This window comes from Dasypus novemcinctus, chromosome X (assembly GCF_030445035.2).
Source record: "Dasypus novemcinctus isolate mDasNov1 chromosome X, mDasNov1.1.hap2, whole genome shotgun sequence".
Classification (NCBI taxonomy): Eukaryota; Metazoa; Chordata; class Mammalia; order Cingulata; family Dasypodidae; genus Dasypus; species Dasypus novemcinctus.
In genome coordinates this window covers 4,718,790-4,737,024 of record NC_080704.1, presented here as the reverse complement: position 1 = coordinate 4,737,024, position 18,235 = coordinate 4,718,790, and the positions used below count along the sequence as shown (strand labels likewise).

General features: G+C 38.1%; 1 non-coding gene across 1 annotated transcript; it reads left to right on the top strand.

Annotated features, from left to right (window-relative positions):
* The first annotated feature begins 14,402 nt into the window (after positions 1-14,402).
* On the top strand, positions 14,403-14,509 carry LOC111762259 (U6 spliceosomal RNA). The gene has a single exon (XR_002795420.2). It is a non-coding gene; the product is annotated as a U6 spliceosomal RNA (small nuclear RNA).
* The last annotated feature ends 3,726 nt before the right edge of the window (positions 14,510-18,235 follow it).

The following is an 18,235-nucleotide window of genomic DNA, read 5'->3' as shown; positions in this document are numbered from 1 at the left end:
TTCTATCAAGTTGTATGTGTGTGTGGTATAAATATGTACACTTGTGCACATGTGTGTCATTCAAACTAGATGTCAAACATAACAGTACATCTCACACATTTTCCTTTTTTTAAAATTACAACTTTTGTTTCCATATTTCCTCTGAGTAGTATATTCCAATTGAGAAATTAAAATACTGTAAGATCCTCAGAAGGAGATGGGCTTATAAGTGCTGTTATAAGAGGAAGAGTGCAAGTATTAGGGTATTTTTACAAGAGCAGAAGCCATGTCTTAATTTTAAAATAGAGGAAAAATTATTTGTGGCCCAGAGCTGGGAAGTAGCAATGAACAAAAGTGCTTGCACAAAGAAGGAAAACTGCATTTTTCAGCTTGGCTCAAAGTGCAAATTTAGGACAATGGAAGAAAACTTGCCCTCTGCAAAATTATTTAGAAATGGGCCTCTCTTGCAGGAATGAATTGTGTATACTCAGGTGGAACAGAGCAATCAACTTTTCAGGCTACTATGAAAATAAAGTCTGACTCTCTTAGGTGGATTCTAATTTTAAGAGTGTATGCTATCATATTTGCCACTCTTTTCCCTTTTCTTTTAAACTGCTATTTAACTCTATTTTCTATGTTTAATCTATTTTTGAAAAAAATCATAATAATCCATTTCTCCAAAGAACATATAACAATGGCCAACAAGCTAATGAAAAGTTGCTCAACGTCATTGGTCATTAAAGAAAGTAAATCAAAACCTTAATGAGATACCTATTCACACCTACTACTGTAAATATAATTTTAAAAACAGAAGGAAAGTAAGAAAACATCAAGTGTTGGCAAGAATGGGGAGAAATAGGAACCCCTGGATACTGCTGTTCAGATTGTAAAATCTGCCACTAGTGGGGAAATCCATTTGGCAATTCACCAATTAGTTAAGCACCTGACCCAGCACTTCCAATTATAGATATATACCTGAGAGAAATGAAAAACAATTTCCATGCAAAAATTTATCCATCAAGCTCATAACAGCACTATACATGGCAGCCAAAGTAAGTGAGCAAACCAATGTCCAATCACAAATGAATGGATAAAGACAATGGAATATTATGCCACCATAAAAAGAAAATGAAATGCTGATACATGCTGCAACATGAATGAATCTTGAAAAACTCATGCTGAGTGAAAGAAATCAGACCCAAAAGGACCACATAGTGTATGAATCCTTTCATTAAAAATATCAGAATAGGTAAATCCATAGAAATAGAAATCATGTTAGTGGTGTGTGGGGGAAGGGAATTGTGAGTAACTGTTAATGGGTACAGGTAATTGTTTTCCAGGGGGATGGGTAGAAAAACTTTGAAACTAGAGAGAACTGGAGGTTGCACAACATTTGAATGCCCTAAAAGCCATTGAACTGAGTACTTAAAAATGATTAATTAGATGCCATACCAATTTTACCTCAATAAAATTAAAACCACAATGTATGTGGGGAAAAAAAGCCCCCTAAAATGATGCAACTTTCAAGAATCTACTTCTGGCTGATGTTTCAGAATATAATGATAATTACTTCTGGAAGTTTATAAGATGTTGATTTATTTGAACATCGTTGTTTAGTTGCAGATATAATGCTACATGACTGGACCTTTGTTTCAATCGGATGAGGGTTTCTGCCAGCCTCCAAACAACGGGGTTTGCTTTGAGTCCTTAAATTTCCAGGTGCCTTGAATGCCACGGGGTGCTTGCCAGATCCTCAGGTTTCAGGACCTCAGGACCACCCCCCAGGCGCTGGCAGCATTTGTACCCAGCATTTCTCTGCAAGAGAATCCCTCATCCAGGACTCCTCTTGCCCTGGTCCAGCCCACCCAATGAGGGCTCAGTGTGGCTGTAAAAGTTGCCTCAATTGGTAACAGCCTGAAGGGCTGGCCCTTCTCTTGAGCTCCCTGTGGCATTGGCTAAATATTCTGCTACAAGCGCCTCACTCTACCATTTCTACCCTTCCCAATCGTACCTCCTGCTCTTGCAAAGACTGCCTGCAAGCCCTTCTTACAAACTTCCTCACTTGCAGTAGCCACCCCAGGTTCTTTGGCCAAGATACCTATTCTAAGACCCTGAGTTAATTTTCCTTCCGATATCAACCTAAGGAGGCAAGATGTCAAATCTCATTAAATTCTCCCTACCAATAATGATGGTGCCCAGTAATGCACATTCCTCTCTGGGGTTGCTGACATATTTCTCATCAAGGCAACTTTTCCATTTACTTCATAAAGTTTTTCTGGTCCTCTATTTGCCATAGAATTGCTTGCAGCTCAGTCAATCCGAATTCATCTGGTTATAAAGGAATTGGCAGAGGAAAGTATAGCAGAGGTCACTTCTCTGTGATATAACCCCATCTTTCCCCAAACCTCCGAAAAAAAGTGACACCCATTTTGTTCCATTGCTGGAAGTTCACCTAGAGAGACAACTTAAACCTTTGTGCCATGCTTTTATTTCCAAATGCTAATGACATTCTGTCAGCATGTTTAGATACATCATCATTTAAATTAATCACCTTTCAGCTAGCACTGTTTTTAATGGACTTATAAATCAGATTTTTTTCCCCCTACCATTGTAGTTGGGCATAAAAGGTATTGCACGGAGGTACTTCTCAGGAATTTTAATGTGTTTGCCCCCTGAGAGTTAAAATATTATTCAATTCTTTGATACACAAATAATCTTAAGGGGAGCTGATGGATCACTTGATTGCAGTAAAGATACTAAATTACCACCAAGGTTTTTTTTAGTTTGAAAGAGTTTTATCAGTGGATGCTATATCAGCTAGGGTTCTACACAGAAAGAAAACCAATAGATTATCCATCTATCTATCTAGCTGTCTATCTATCTATCTATCTATCTATCTATCTATCTATCTATAATCTATCTCTGTATCTATCAGCCATCTGTCTATCATCAATCTATTATCTACCATCTATCTATAGCTATCATCTATCCATCATCTATCTATATCTATCATGTATCTATCACATACCTATCATGTATCCATCATCTGTCTATCATAGATTTATGATCGATCTATTATATATCATCTAGAACCATTGCTGACGTTGAGGCCAAAATTGTTCTTTTGAATTCTTAAACGCTCAGTTCTGACTTTTAAGACCCCCATCATATTGGATAAGGAGACTCCCACTTTGCTGAGGGCCATCTCCTTTGTTGATTGTAGATACAACCAACTGATTGTAACTGCAAGTTCCATCTTGAAATACCCTCATAGTAACAAGCATGCCAGTGCTTGGCCAAACAACTGGACATCATAATCTAGCCAAGTTGACCCATGAACTATCACAGATGCATAGAAAAATCAAAGCCTTGGAGACAAATATTGGAATTTGGAGATGATATTAGAGAGAGATGGTTGGGAACGTACCCTGGGAATGTCTTACCCATATGCTTTTGTAAATGCATACATATTCTTCTTGACTTCATTAAATACTTAATATCAAATCCATTAACACATCTCCCTGTTCTGATTCCAAGAAAGATTTATATATGTATATATATTTTATTTCTCACTAGGTAAAGAGTGTGTGCTGGTCAGCCTGTTGTGTGTAGCATCCACTTGACACTCATATATTTGATTCTAAAATAATAAATGATTTCATTACTTACCTGTTTAGTCACTGGAGACATTGAAGCTGGAAGCTATCAACCCTAGGGCTTGGAGGAGATCAATTTTCTGTATCTGACAAAGGTTGTTCTGGGTTCCCTAGTGAATTCTCCGTGGTAATTTCAAACATTTAATTAACAGCCAAACACCAAAGCTTCCTTATTAAATCTCTGAGCTGTATGGAAGATTGTTCTTCCTTATTTCCATGTGTTTTCATAATTGTTCCCAAAAGCACGTGTCCCAAAAGGGTGGATCTTGTCTTCCCAACTCACCTTAGCCCTTACGGGGAGATAATGTAAAAATGCAAGTTAAAAAAAACAAGAGGAGGTAGAAGATTCCTTTGCAAATGATGGGTAAGTGCTTCTGGAGGAAGTTTCCCAGTGAGGAGAAGGAAGAAGGGCAGGGAGTATTTCAGCAAAGCTCCGAGGATGAAGGAAGTTCAGCTGGACCCTGTAGTGGCCTCTGCGGGGCAGATTATGTCTGAAAATTTGTCATGGGAGCTGTGTGTTCCCACCGCCACACCAGACAAGCACTGGATCAGGGCACTGCGAGCTATAAACTTCTGGGGTTGTCTGGTTCTCTAGGAAGCCATAGAGAGACTCAGAAGAAAGTGTGGGTTGTAGGGGCCCAGACTCCTGAAGATGGGGTACAGGAATGGGAAAGGGACCCAAGGAATGACACAAGTTTCACGCTGAGACTCTTGTCTGTTATTTTCCTACTTATGGGCACACATTTCTGCTTTAAAAATGTCCTGGGTGGTGCTGCAGGGACAGTTACCGGACATTGTATGTCCTCCCATGGCCCACTGGGTGGACTGGGGGAGAGTGTGGGCTATGGTGTAGACCATTGACCATGAGGTGCAGCGGTGCTCAGAGATGTATTCACCAAGTGCAATGAATGTCCCACGATGACGGAGGAGGTTGTTGTTATGGGGGGAGGAGTGGGGTGAGGGGGGTGGGGTGAGGGGGGTGGGAGGTATAGGGGGACCTCATATTTTTTAAATGTAACATTAAAAAAATAATGAAAAAAAAAAGGTGATAGTATTTTACTTGTAGCGAGCATTGACTTGAAGTTAACCAAACTAATAAGATCTCGTACTGATATTTTTTTTTATGAAGACATCTTGTTAATAGCACTGTCATTAAATATTTGCAGGGCCTGGGGCGAAATACAAGCGGCAGCTTACCTATCATGTGTCCCAATATTTATGGACTATAATTTGAACTGAAAATATCAAAAAGAAAGACTTCATCATTATAATTTGAGAAGTACATTAGCTCAAGAATGGAATTCAAAAGGATGCATGCAGATATGGGTTTTCCCATGACTGAAAGATGGCAATACATCAAAGAAAATTGTTTATAATTATTAATTAACATCCCAGGGAGTTCTTGTGATGCTTGGGCCAGTGAGGTTAGCATGAATAATGGAGAACTTGGCAGTATTATATATCTCTTCCGTTAAAGTGTATGTGTTGCCCTCATTTCAGCAAAATCAATTTGTCATAAGGAAAATTTCACAAAAATTTTTATTCCATCGATGGTACATTCTATTGCCATAAACTCAAGTTGTTATAAACAAGGTTTTCTCATAATTACATTCTACTGTCTGTATTAATCTGAAGTATTAAAAATAAACATATTTAAATTCTATATTATCTGAATGTTTTCATTAAAATTAGCATAAATATAGAAATACACTAATCTTCATGCTTAAAGAAAACCTGTGTTTTCTTCAAGTACAAGTGATGCTTGCTTTCAGTATATCAAGATTTATCATCAGAATTACTTAAAGAAATTGAAATGTATAGATTTTTAAAAAATTTTAATTCAATCCAATTTGTTTTAAAAAGCTTGGATAATGGATGTTGGTGATAATAGCACAATCTTATGAACATAATTTAAACCACTGAATTGCACACTTGAAAGAGGTGAAAATGGGAAATTTGAGCTGTATAGGTCACTAAAGTAAAAACTTTAAAAGAAATAAATAAAAAACAAGGCTTAGCAATTCTAGCATTCACTATTCCCCTCGTTGTCAAAGAAGCACCACCACGCTTCATGTAGTTTAAACCCATGTATTTTTCAGGGAGAAAGAGTTTAATACTAAGCAGTGAAGCAAAGGAGACCAGATGGCCTATTGGCCTAAAATCTATCTCCCCAAACTGCCGCTGATTCTGATAGTTTTATATTCTCAAAAGACAGGAAGGGTTTATGCTCATGAGTAGAGTGACTCAAGGTGATGACATTCAAAGAGATTATCTCACTGTTGAGCATGAGGAGACTGATCAGGCTTAAGCCACTGCCCGTAGCAGGTGGCCCAATTTTAGTGAGCTCCGGCTTCCTCTAGTAAGATGGTTTAGGCACTGGGGTGGGCTAGTTCTGGACTGACTCCACAACAAACATGAAGGGCTGTCTTGGGATAATAAGACTTCAAAGCTGCAAAAGAGGATGAGGGGGTATAAGTGGAGAGTGTTTCTAGGTTTGTACTGTCACAAGATAAATCTTATATATTTCTACCATCATTATCAAAGAGTAAACTCTTGGTAAGAGTTTAGTGAAGTTCAGAAGTCTCAGGTTATTTACTTTTGGCTGTTCCAGAATACATTAGAAATTAAAAAGGCATTTATAATGACCCAGTAATTACAGTCATTTGTTAGTTTTTTAAAAAGATTTATTTATTTATTTTTAATTTCTCTCCCCTTTGTCTGCTTTCTGTGTCCATTCACTGTGTGTTCTTCTGTGTCCGCTTGCATTCTTGTCGGTGGCACCGGGAATTTGTGTCTCTTTTTGTTGCGTCATCTTGCTGCTTCAGCTCTCCGTGTGTGTAACGCCACTCCTGAGCAGGCTGTGCTTTTTTTCACATGGGACAGCTCTCCTTGAAGAGCACACTCCTTGCTCGTAGGGCTCCCCTACACAGGAGACACCCCTGCATGGCACGGCACTCTTGCGCACATCAGCACTGTGCATGGACCAGCTCACCACATGGGTCAGGAGGCCCTGGGTTTGAACCCTGGACCTCCTATATGGTAGGCGGACGCTCTATCAGTTCAGCCAAATCTGCTTCCCTGTTAATTTTTAGCTCTTGGTTACCATGAGGGCCCAAGCATTCATCTCTCAAAGACACCAAGTGCACATTCAAGATTGGTCTTCCCAGGCTCATTCACGTGCTCATTTTTTCAGTCCCAGAAAGCAAGGAGCACAAATGTTTTACTAGGCATTTTGGTGATTCTCCTCTAGAGTTACTCAAATAATAAGAGATTTTATTTGGGCTGAGAAGGCATGTAGGTTTCATTGACTTCATAATTGGGGGAAATGACTACTCTGAAACTTAACACAGCACTCTCTTTTAAAAATTCCTCTATGGAAGAAGAGAGAGCAGCATTCTTTTGAGACAAGGGAGGCCAACACCTGATAATATTCTAAGACCCCTTTAAGAAAGGAGGAAGCTGTGGGAGAGAGCAAAGAGTGTTAAAATCTTCCATTTGGAGCAGTGGTGTGCCCAGTAGAAAGTACATGGGGGAAGCAGATGTGGCTCAAGCAATTGAGCTCCCACCTACCACAAGGGAGGTCCCAGGTTGGGTTCCCCATGCCTCCTGAAGAAAACTAGCAGAACAGTGAGCTGACACGATGGACTGGTGCAGCGAGCTGATGCAACAAGATGATGCAACAAGAGACACAAGGAGGAAAACATATTGAGATCACAACAAAGCAGGGAAAAGAGATGGCTCAAGTGATTAGACACCTCCCTCCCACATGGGTGGCCCTGGGTTCTGTACCCAGGGCCTCCTAAAAGGAAAATGAGCACACAATGAACAGAGAGAGTGCAAATAACAGGGGGTGGAGGGAAAATAAAATAAATCTTTTTAAAAAGAAGAAAGTATGTGGGATTTGAGTTGAAACTTTGATTGAACAAACTGACTCCACCATTTAATTCCCCATGAGATAATCATCCTTACTGAATAATAATTAACACAAATGGTGGGCTTTAGATATGTCAGGCAGGGAAAGTGATGTGGCTCAATCAACTGTGCTCCCATCTAACCATATAGGAGGTCCAAGATTCAATGCCCAGGGCCTCCTGATGAGGGCAAGCTGGCCCATGCAGTGAACTGGCCCATACAGAGTGCTGGTCTAAGCTGGAATGCCACCCAGTGCGGGAAACCTGTCCCATGCAGGAGTGCCAGGCGACACTGAGAGTTGGCACAGGCAGATGACACAACAAAAGACACAGAGTAGAGAAAATAAGACATAGCAGAACAGGGAGTTGAGGAGGCACAAGAGAGTAATTGCCTCTCTCCCACTCTAGAAGGTCCCAGGATGGTTCCCAGAGCCACCTAATGAGAATACAAGCAGACACAAAAGAACACACAGCGAATGGACACAGAGAGCAGACAATGGGGGGAATGGGGAGCGGGAGAAATAAATAAAATAAATCTTTAACAAACAAACAAAAAAGATGTGCCAGGCCCTTTCCTGCATTTCTCTCAACCTCGGAACCATCTTCTGTGATTGGGAGATTACCATACTTGGAAAGGAACTCAGCAGCTCTCCATAAATAGAAATTCATTTAATTAATATCTGGTTCATCAGTGGAAAATATATTACAAGGTCCTGTTTCCCCTAGTAGAGGGGAAAAATCAGTTGAGGTACTGTCATGTACATCTACATGAGCTCTCTGTGGTCGCCATAACAAATTATCACAAATATGGTGGCTTAAGCCAACAAAAATGTATCGCCTTTCTCTTCTGGAGGTCAGAAGTCTAAACTAGTTTCGTTTGGCTAATGTCAAGGTTTTGGGGGGCTGTGTGTCACCTAGAAGGGCTCCCCAGGTCCTTCCCAGCTTCTGTTAGTTGCCTTCATTCCTTGGCTTGAGGCACCATCCTCCATCTTCAATGTCAGCAGCTTAGGTCCTTCAGAACTCTCTCTCACTCTGACCCTCCTATCTTCCTCTTTTAAGGATGCTTGTGGTGACACTGGGCCCATAGGAAAACTCAAGAAAACCTCTTATCTCAAAATCCTTTCCTTCATTCTGCCTGCAACATTCTTTTTGCCATATAATGTGACTGTCACTGGTTCTGGTGATTAGGATTTGGATATCCTTGGGTGTGAGTATTGAGCCTTCCTCAAGGTCTTCCTCAGGAACCTCAGTGGGTGCTATAAATTGATAAAATTGGTGGGTAGACCTCTCAATTAAAGGTGGAGTGGGCATCACCACCCCAGAATCCTCAGGATTGGGGAATGAATGATGGGCTAGAGTCGACTTACTGGTATTCTACTATAGACTTATTGTGATTCTAGCAATGGAAGAAATGATATCGTTGATGTGGAGGCAGTGGCCACTGGAGGTCGTGAGAGCAGGGAGAGAGAAAACAGGTGAAATACAGGGGCATTTGGGGGACTTGGGAAAGAGCTGGCCTAGAGTCAGCATTCGTAACCACTGGGGATCCAGCCAAGATGAGTCCTGGGCAGGAGAATGTGGTTCAGACACAGAACCTGGAGAGTTCCATTCCTGGACTCCACCCTCACCATCCAGATCACAACAAGTGTTCTGAGCAGAAGAGTCATGGAGAGATTGGCCGTCAGAACTTCCATACAATATGTCTGAGGCTGCACCATTTGCCAGAGATTGAATGAGGACAGCATGCTGCCTTCAGGAGCTGGGATCTGCTCTTAAGCTCAAAGATGAGCAGGACAAACCTGAAATGTAATCAGAGAGGCATGTTTTAAAGTAATAGATGGAGAATGGTTTTTTGTCTAAGATGCTGCTCAAAACTGCAGAACTGAGTAAAATTAATTCATGTTAGAAACAAAGAATTATTGACAATTTTGGTTTGATAAAAATGAAACGTATTTCCTGAATACAGGGTTTTCTTGAACTTTTCATCTGTAAACTACATTAAACATCTTTCAGAGGAAGTATAGTTTTTCCTAATTACAATCTTATTTGATCAGGCATGACTTTGATTTATGGAGAAACCAAGAGGGCTAGTGTTTTCTATACTAATACTCTATTGGGCAGAAACACCATGTGGAGATCTTCTTAAAAGGTAGATTCTGATTCTGTATGTCAAAGGATTGCTGTTCTCCATCCCTTACAATCTCTAAAGTAAAGCTGAGGTTGCTGATCTGGAGTCCACTCCCTGAGTAGCAAGGTTGTAGAAGACACTCAAGACAACACAGAATGAAATCCTCCGTCAGAATTACCACAGAGCTACAGATTCAAGTTATGTAACAGGTTGTCCTGTGTGAAATCTACACATAGGTCCTTGAAATGCTGGAAACGTGGAGTTAAACCTTGAATAAATGTTATTTCACAGTCCCCTAAAATTGATGCTTCTTCTAAGAGGTTGACTATTACTTTGTTTTAGGAAAATAGCTTAAATAGGACAGGTAACTGTGGAAATGTATAAATGAAAACCATTATCTAAAGGGCAGGTATTTGGGGGATTGTGACACTAGCAATAAATAGAGTTGAGAGTTAATTTTAAAATTAGTCTCTTTTATGAAGAACTTCCTCTCCACAGCTTATCCTCCCTTTGGGGAGAGAATAGTTGTCTATAAACAAAATTTTGGGTTGTTCTAGGCTTAGAGCTTGTTGCTACTTCTTGCAGAGAGCCATGCACCATTTTCAAGGAGTTGACCCCATTATCTCAGCAGCAAAGTTGCAGAAGAATAGTTGACATTCAAAATGATAAAACTAGTGCTTGCTTAGAACTGGGTACTTATGGGTTCTGATGGGGTCATGGGACATCCAGTAATTGAGTTTCCATAAAGGGAGTAGAAATTTCCACCATCGCTAATCTTGTGAATGGGCAGATCTAGGGCAGGGAATGCAAATGTGGAAGTCTTGCTTAAGGCACAGGTCTCCTGTGTCCCTTTCTTTTCTCTGGACTTCATCTCAGACTGGGTCATCAGTAGGTCTAAATGGGGAATCTGCACAATCTTTCTGTTGGTAACAAAGCCTAGGAAAATGGCAACCCTGTTGGAGATTCTAGGTAGGTAGACAAGCATCTCTAAGCACTGGAAACATCTGAATCTTTATACTATGCATGTATTGATCGCAGTTTCCTTCTCTTTTGTCTCAATTTTCATTTAAGTACCTTTGAAATTTATAGCCAGGTCTCAGTGAAAAAATGGACATTTAAAGATGGGGTTTAGAGTGAACTTACTTGTATTCTACTGTAGAACTAATGTGACTTTAATGGAAGAAACTGTAGCACTGATCTGGAGAAAGTGGCCAAGGTAAGTTGTTGAGGGCAGGGAGAAGGAAGTAGAGATGAGATGTGGGGGCATTTTCAGGACTTGAAGTTGCCGCAAATGACATTGTAGGAACAGATGCTGGACATTATATATCCTGCCATAACCCACTGAATGGACTGGGGAAAAGTGTAAACTACAATGTAAACTATAATCCATGCTGTGCAGCAGTGCTCCAAAATGTATCCACCAAATGCAATGAATGTGCCACGATGATGAAAGAGGTTGTTGATGTGGGAGGAGTGGGGTGGGGGGTGGTGTGGGGTATGTGGGAACCTCTTATATTTTTTAATGTAACATTTTTTGTGATTTATGTATCTTTAAAGAAAAGACCACTTAATAAAATAAGTAAATAAACAAATAAAGATGGGGTTATGTATACTTTTGAGTGGGAGTGCTGAGAGTGAGGCAATGATGTCATTAGCCAAGAGGCGGAGGGGAGTGGACTGAAACAAAGTCGTGTTGGTGCTCAACATTCTCCAGAAATGCCCCCTTCAACAAAATCACGCCGTCTAAAATAGCTACTAGGATTCAGGACCCTAAGTATTTACAGTAGGATTGGAATTCTCTATACATGTGAATGTCAGTCAACAGCATAGATCCAATTCATTAAATAAGTATGTAAACAAACTCAAAAGCAGACTAAGCAAGGATGTGGACCGAAGTTAGCAACTAATGAAGTGAACATGAACTTTCTCAGTTTTATTGTCTTGTAGAATGCACACCATGGGTTCTTGGATGCTACTGATGCCCATAAAAAGTAATAAATTCCATTATCTTGAAGAAGGAGAGAAAAATGGTGTCAGGCTATAGAATGCCCTACTAATTGCTCACTAAAGTCAAAGGCAGGGGATGACATTGTTTCTTATCTTCTTGCTCTGAATTCTTGAAAATTTCATACTCTAGAAAAGTATATTTTTGTGGGTTCTGACATTAACCTCAGGCTTGCCAAGTCCAACTCTTCCATTCTGAGTTACCTGCAGCCTGGTAAACTCAATCTCTATGCCCCAAACCTCAGTTTAATCATCAGAAGAAAAGGTTACAGTACATCCATTCAGAAGTATAGGAGAAATCAAATAAATTAATAAATATGGAACAATGGATACAATGTAAAAAATTAAAAATATTATTGCCATTATTATTATTATTATTAGGATTTTTTGTCTTCAGTAATATGAAAATCTCTAGGACTTGAGTTTTTATAACCTTCATGGAGTAGTCTGAGATCACAGGTTTTTCTTACTTGTGTCTTTGGTTTTAAGTCTTCAGATCTGTTCCAGGCACAAACATGACTTTAAAGCACAATTTAGGACTATACAAAAGGGTAATTGAAAACATGCAGTGTCCTAAAACCCTTGACAATGTGAAATACTTGTTTCAAGGTCCCCAGCTTTTGCCAGAGAATGTTAGGCAATGAAATTGAGAAAATGAGACAAAGTTAAGGAAATGCATGGTTTAATTGGAGCATATATTACTATTATAAAAACACATTGTATGAAAAAAAGAACAAGGACAAATGGTCTCTGGAGAGAGGGAAAAATTCGATTGTAATTCCTGAGTAAGATACAAATACAGCAATGAAGCTAATGTTGGTGATGAAAATAAATAGAGATGGAATTTTAGAAAATTTTAAGAGAAAGCCTTGTCAGAGGAAAATTTATTTCAAGAGAGACATTAAAATGAAAAAGAAGATTATTTTTAATTCATTTTTAAAATCTATTCTCATTCAAATTTAAGTCAGTAAAGTGCAGGATACATATTTTATTAGAATGTAAATTACACAGTTTCACTCAAAGAAAATAAGTAATTTATAATTAACGCACTGCCGTGTCCAATGAGAGAGAGAAAATCTACTTATTTGATGTAATGTATAATATCTCAACTATTTTCCATGAAATATTTATATTTTACACAAATTTACCTAATACTTTATGCTAGAAAATGCATGTCTGATGTTCAATTTTGTGGTTAAATTAAAATAAGAAGAAGAATGTATTAGTAAATCAATAGTAATATACTCCAGAGCCATGCCATCCAGTTGAGGAGCCATTAGTTTTGTATAGCTAGCTGCATTTAAATAAAAATTTAATCAATTAAAATTAAGTTACATTAAATATTCAATTCTCCAGTCACAAATACTACATTTCAAGGACTCAGTAGCCATGTATGGCTAGTGGCTACCATTTTGGATAGGGGACATATAGAACATTTCCATCATCATACAAGGTTCCTTTGGATACTTCTGATCTATATGGTAGAGATTATCTGCCGCCATTTGCTAACATTTCACCAACACCAACACGCAGGCCAAAAAATCAGACAAACATACATACATATACCACCACACACCTGGCTTGAACAAGGTTGTTATGGAAATGTAAAGTTTCAAGGAAGAGTAAGGAATTTCAGTCACCACATAGCAATCCTAGAAACAGAAACTATGAATGCATTTCTTTTCATTACAGCAGCAGCGTCTTTGAACCCAATGAATTCCATTTGTGATTTCTCCAACACAGTATTTACTCAAATTTTTCATTGGCCAGAACAGGAGTTTTTTAACAAACATAAAATAAGAGAAAGAAATGGGAGGGAGCGATTTCCAGTGTCCTAATTCAGAACATGTAAAATAATGATCTGCTTCACTAGAATTTCATAACACAAAGGATAGTTTTACTAAAAGGCAAGGAATTATACAATATTGGGATAAAGGTAACATTTTTCATCAGTATATTAGGCTTAATGAAAGTTAAATGTACTAATGAAAAAGTCATGAACTGACATTTTTTGCCATTTCCATGCAGGTTTGTAAAAATGTCTTAACAGTTCTTGAAAACCTCTAGACTCTTGCTTTCACCATATTTTTTAGACATGGTAGAAATGGCCTGGCCATTGAGTATTCTTTTGAAAGGAAAAAGTGATTGTATTTGTTTCTTCTCTTACAGCATTTAAAATGTCAATGGGAGTATTGGATAAGTAATGTTAGAAAAATAATCTTATTAACATCGAAGTCATATATTTATTGAGAACTTACTGATTTGTGCAAAGTATCTTGGTATAGAATGAAAAAAATTAAGACGATTACTTCCAGTGTTTTGCATCTTTGGGTCACATATCCTAAAGGCATATGAAATTAGTATTAAGCATTCATAACTTCTTTTCAAATTATAAAAGTCTAGCAGAAACCCTATAATTACTTGGAAGAAACATTTTTATATCAAATTAAATGGCGAATTACTTTGAGCTATGAATTATATCATTATTTCATAGTGATCAGGAACAGATGGACAACCATCTTTCACAGATGTATAATAGGAAAACACTTTTCTCAACATAGGAGGTTTGCGAAAATATTTGAAAACATTAAGTTTATGCTAATAATTAGAAGGGTCTATTCCGTTTTACTGTGGAACTCTGATCAAAACTATTTGCCTTTTTAAAGTTTATTTTATTTTCAAAGAAGCTTTAGTTTGCATAAATGTTACATCAAAAATAGAGGGGCGCTCACTTTGGCAACACATATACTAAAATTGCAATGATATAGAGAAGGTTAGCATGGTCCCTGTGCAAAGATGACATGCAAATTTGTGAAGCATTTCATATTTTTGAATGCCCTGGGAGAGAATGTAAACTACAACATAAACTATAATGCATGCTGTGTAGCAATGCTCCAAAATGTATTCAGCAAATGCAATGAATGTACCACACCGATGAAAGACGTCGATGTGGGAGGAGTAGGGGGTTTGGGGAAAGGGGTATATGGGAACCTCTTATATTTTTTTATGTAACATTTTGTGTGACTTGTGTATCTTTAAAAAAAGGTAATAAATAAAAGACAAAATAAAGAAAAAAAATATAGAAGGGATTCCATATATCCCATGCCCTCCTTTTCCCATTAATAACATCTTTCATTAATGTGGTACATTTGTTAAAATTGATGAACACATACAGAAGCATTACTACTAAACCTGGTCTACAGCTGACATTATAGTTGACACTTTGCAACACATAATTGTACAGGTTTTGACAAAATGTATAGTGGCCTGTATCTGTCATTACAATGTCATGCAGGACTATTCCAATGTCCCAAAAATGCCTTCACGCTCCACCTATTCTTCCCTCTCCCTCCCCTCAGAACCTCTGGTGACACCTGCCTTTATATTAATGGTATCACGCCTCCCATTGCTAGAATAATCCTAACTCCACTTTAGTCCATAATTGCATTCCCCACTTATGTTCATTCCTCGATCTTGAGGATTTTAGGATGGTGATGCCCACTCTGTTTCTTATTGAGAGGGGGGAGCTTGGATCCCTTGGGACAGATAGATGGAACTGTCTTGCTTGAAGTTGTAGATACTCTGTTTATCGGGATGGGCGTCACCTATCCTTTTGTTACTTATCCTGGATGAGTCGAATGACCTGGAGAGTAGGTGTTGCAACTCTGCTGAGATTCAGGGTTCAATCAGCATATGAACTGGTCGAAGATTTAGGTCTCTAGCACATATATTTAACTATCATAGTGCTAATTATAGGTTCAAATAAAAGGATCAGAAGAGCCATGGCTAGAGAAATTATAAATGAATCTAAGCCTATTACATTAGGGAGCATATACTCCAAAGTAAGGCCCACTGACAGGGTGATGAATTCCTGAAATTGTCTGCCAAATATTTGCCTTTATTTTTAAAAATAAGTAAGGAATTATTCATTTTATAATTACGTAATGTCCCTCTTAATCCATGGTATTTTTTTTTGTTCTAAAATCTATTTTGATATTAATTCAGCTACCACATTTTTTTATTAGCATTTTCATGGTATATTTTTTTCCAATTTTTTTTCCCTTTCACCTGCTTTTATCATTATATTTAAAATAAGTTTTTCATGACAGGAGATAATTGGATCTTTTTGCTTTTGTACTGTTTTTATCTAATCTTACAACCTATTTTAATTGGTGAATTTTGACCATAGCCATTTAAAATAATCATTAATATGCTTGGATTAGGTCTACCGTTTTGTTATTACTTTTCTGTTTTTCCTATCTTTCTTTTTCTGGTTTTCCTATCTTCCCTTTATACCTCTATTTCCCTTTTCCAGCTTTATTTTTAATTATTGATGTTTTTAGTATTCCTTTTTAAGTTAGCTCTTATCATTTCAAATATATCTCTTACATTTTATTTAATTGCTTCTCCAGATATTACAACAAGCATCCCTAAATTTTCACAACCCACCTAGAGTTAATGCTTTACCACTTCAAGTAAAAGTGGATACTTTAAGCCATTCAGGTCTTTTTATCTTTTCTCCTTTATGTTGTAGTTGCCATATGTTACCTCTCCACATTAAAATCATAGATAGTGTTATTATTTTACTCTTAACAGTCATACACTGAACAGAACTTAAGAAGAGACAACTGCTCTATTATATTAACCAAGATACTATTTTATTGACTTTTCCCATTTTTGACATTACAGGTTCCCCACAGGTTTCTAACTTCACTCTCAAGTATATCCTTTTGCATTTCGTTTTAAAATAAATGTATTGAAGACAATTTATTTTCGTTTTCCTTCAGTTGAAAATGTCTTTATTTTTACTTCATTGCTGAAGGGCATTTTTTGCTACATATAAATTTTGCTTTGACAGTTCTTTCCTTTCCGTATTTTACAGAAATTCTTCCAGTGCCTTCTGATCTTTATGAGTTCTGATGAAAACTGTGTATTCATTCAAATAATTGTTTTTATATGCAATGTATCGTTTTTCTCTGGCCACTTTCAAGATTTTTTCACTATTTTGCTTTCCGGCAGTTTGATTTTGATGGGTCTAGTCATGGTTTTCTGTCAGTTCATCCTAATTAGGGCTCACTATATTCTTAGATTTATAAATTTAATCCTTCACTAAGTTCGGGAAGTTTTCAGACAATATTTCTTCAATTTTTTAAAAACGAGCTCCTTTTTCTCTACTTGTAATTTCAATGGTAAAAATAATTAGACCATTAAATATTTTCCCATTTTATTAATTTGTAATTTTTTCTCTTATATATTATTCAGACTAGATAGCTTCCATAGATCCATCTGCAAGTTCTTTATCTCATTTCCATTCTGCAAATAAACTCTCCAGTATTTTTAAAAATTTATTTACCTTATTTTAATATTCAGTAATAAAAACTTCCACTGGGTTCTACTTGTTTCAGGTTCTAGAAAAATTGTATTTCTAGACTAACATCCTTATTTCCTGGGACAGGATCGTACTAACTGCTTTCACAGCCATGTCTGGTAATCCTAATTTCTGTATCACCTTCCAGTTGCTAGGTGCTGATTATCTTTTCTCTGGACAATTGTTGAGATTTTCTTGTTTTTTGTTCTCATGCCTAGTAATTCTGAATGGAATCTTGGACATTTTAAATACTATGCTTTGAGACACTTGATCCTGTTAAAATCTTCTGCACTTTTTTTTGGCTTTAGTAGGGAATTAATACGGTTAATTTCAGAACACAAGTTTTATCTTGCCATTTATGGGTTAGGGTTCCAATTTAAGTTTAGTTATGGAAGTCTTTTCCACGCTATTCTATTTGCACATCTGCTAAGGGCCAGGTCACATGGCACCCAACCTATCCGTCAGTTGTCCTAGCAATTTCCATGTTGATTCCAATCAGTCTCACCTATGCACACCTCTGAAGGAGCCTGGGGAGGGGGGCATGCAAAGTTTTAATTTTTATTTTTTTAAGCTTTTTTATTTTTTTAATTTATTTTTTATTTGTTTCTCTCCCTTCCCCCGTTCCTGCCCCACTTGTCTGTTCTCTGTGTTCATCTGCTGCATGTTCTCCTTTTGTGCACTTCTGTTGTTGTCAGCGGCATGGGAATCTGTGTCTCTTTTTGTTGCGTCATCTTGTTGTGTCAGCTTTCCGTGTGTGCAGCGCCATTCCTGGGCATGTTGCACTTTCTTTCACACTGGGCAGCTCTCCTTACGGGGTGCACTCCTTGTGCGTGGGGCTCCTCTATGCTGGGACACCGCTGCGTGGCAGGGCACTCCTTGCGTGCATCAGCACTGTGCATGGGCCAGCTCTACACCGGTCAAGAAGGCCCGGGGTTTGAACCGCGGACCTCCCATATAGTAGGCAAACGCCCTATCCACTGGGCCAAGTCTGCTTCCCATAAAGGCTCCTTTTATCTAGTTTCTGCCTCTATTTCATTTAGCCCATGACTTCCTGCTAAAAGGGTCCCCTTCTCCTGGTATTCTGGCTGTAAAGCTGGGGTTTTAGCTTCCAAGTGATGTTGCATATGTTTTGAAAATGGGTTTTCCTCAGACTGTTTGACTCATCTTTGTTGCTAGCTCCTGGAAGCCA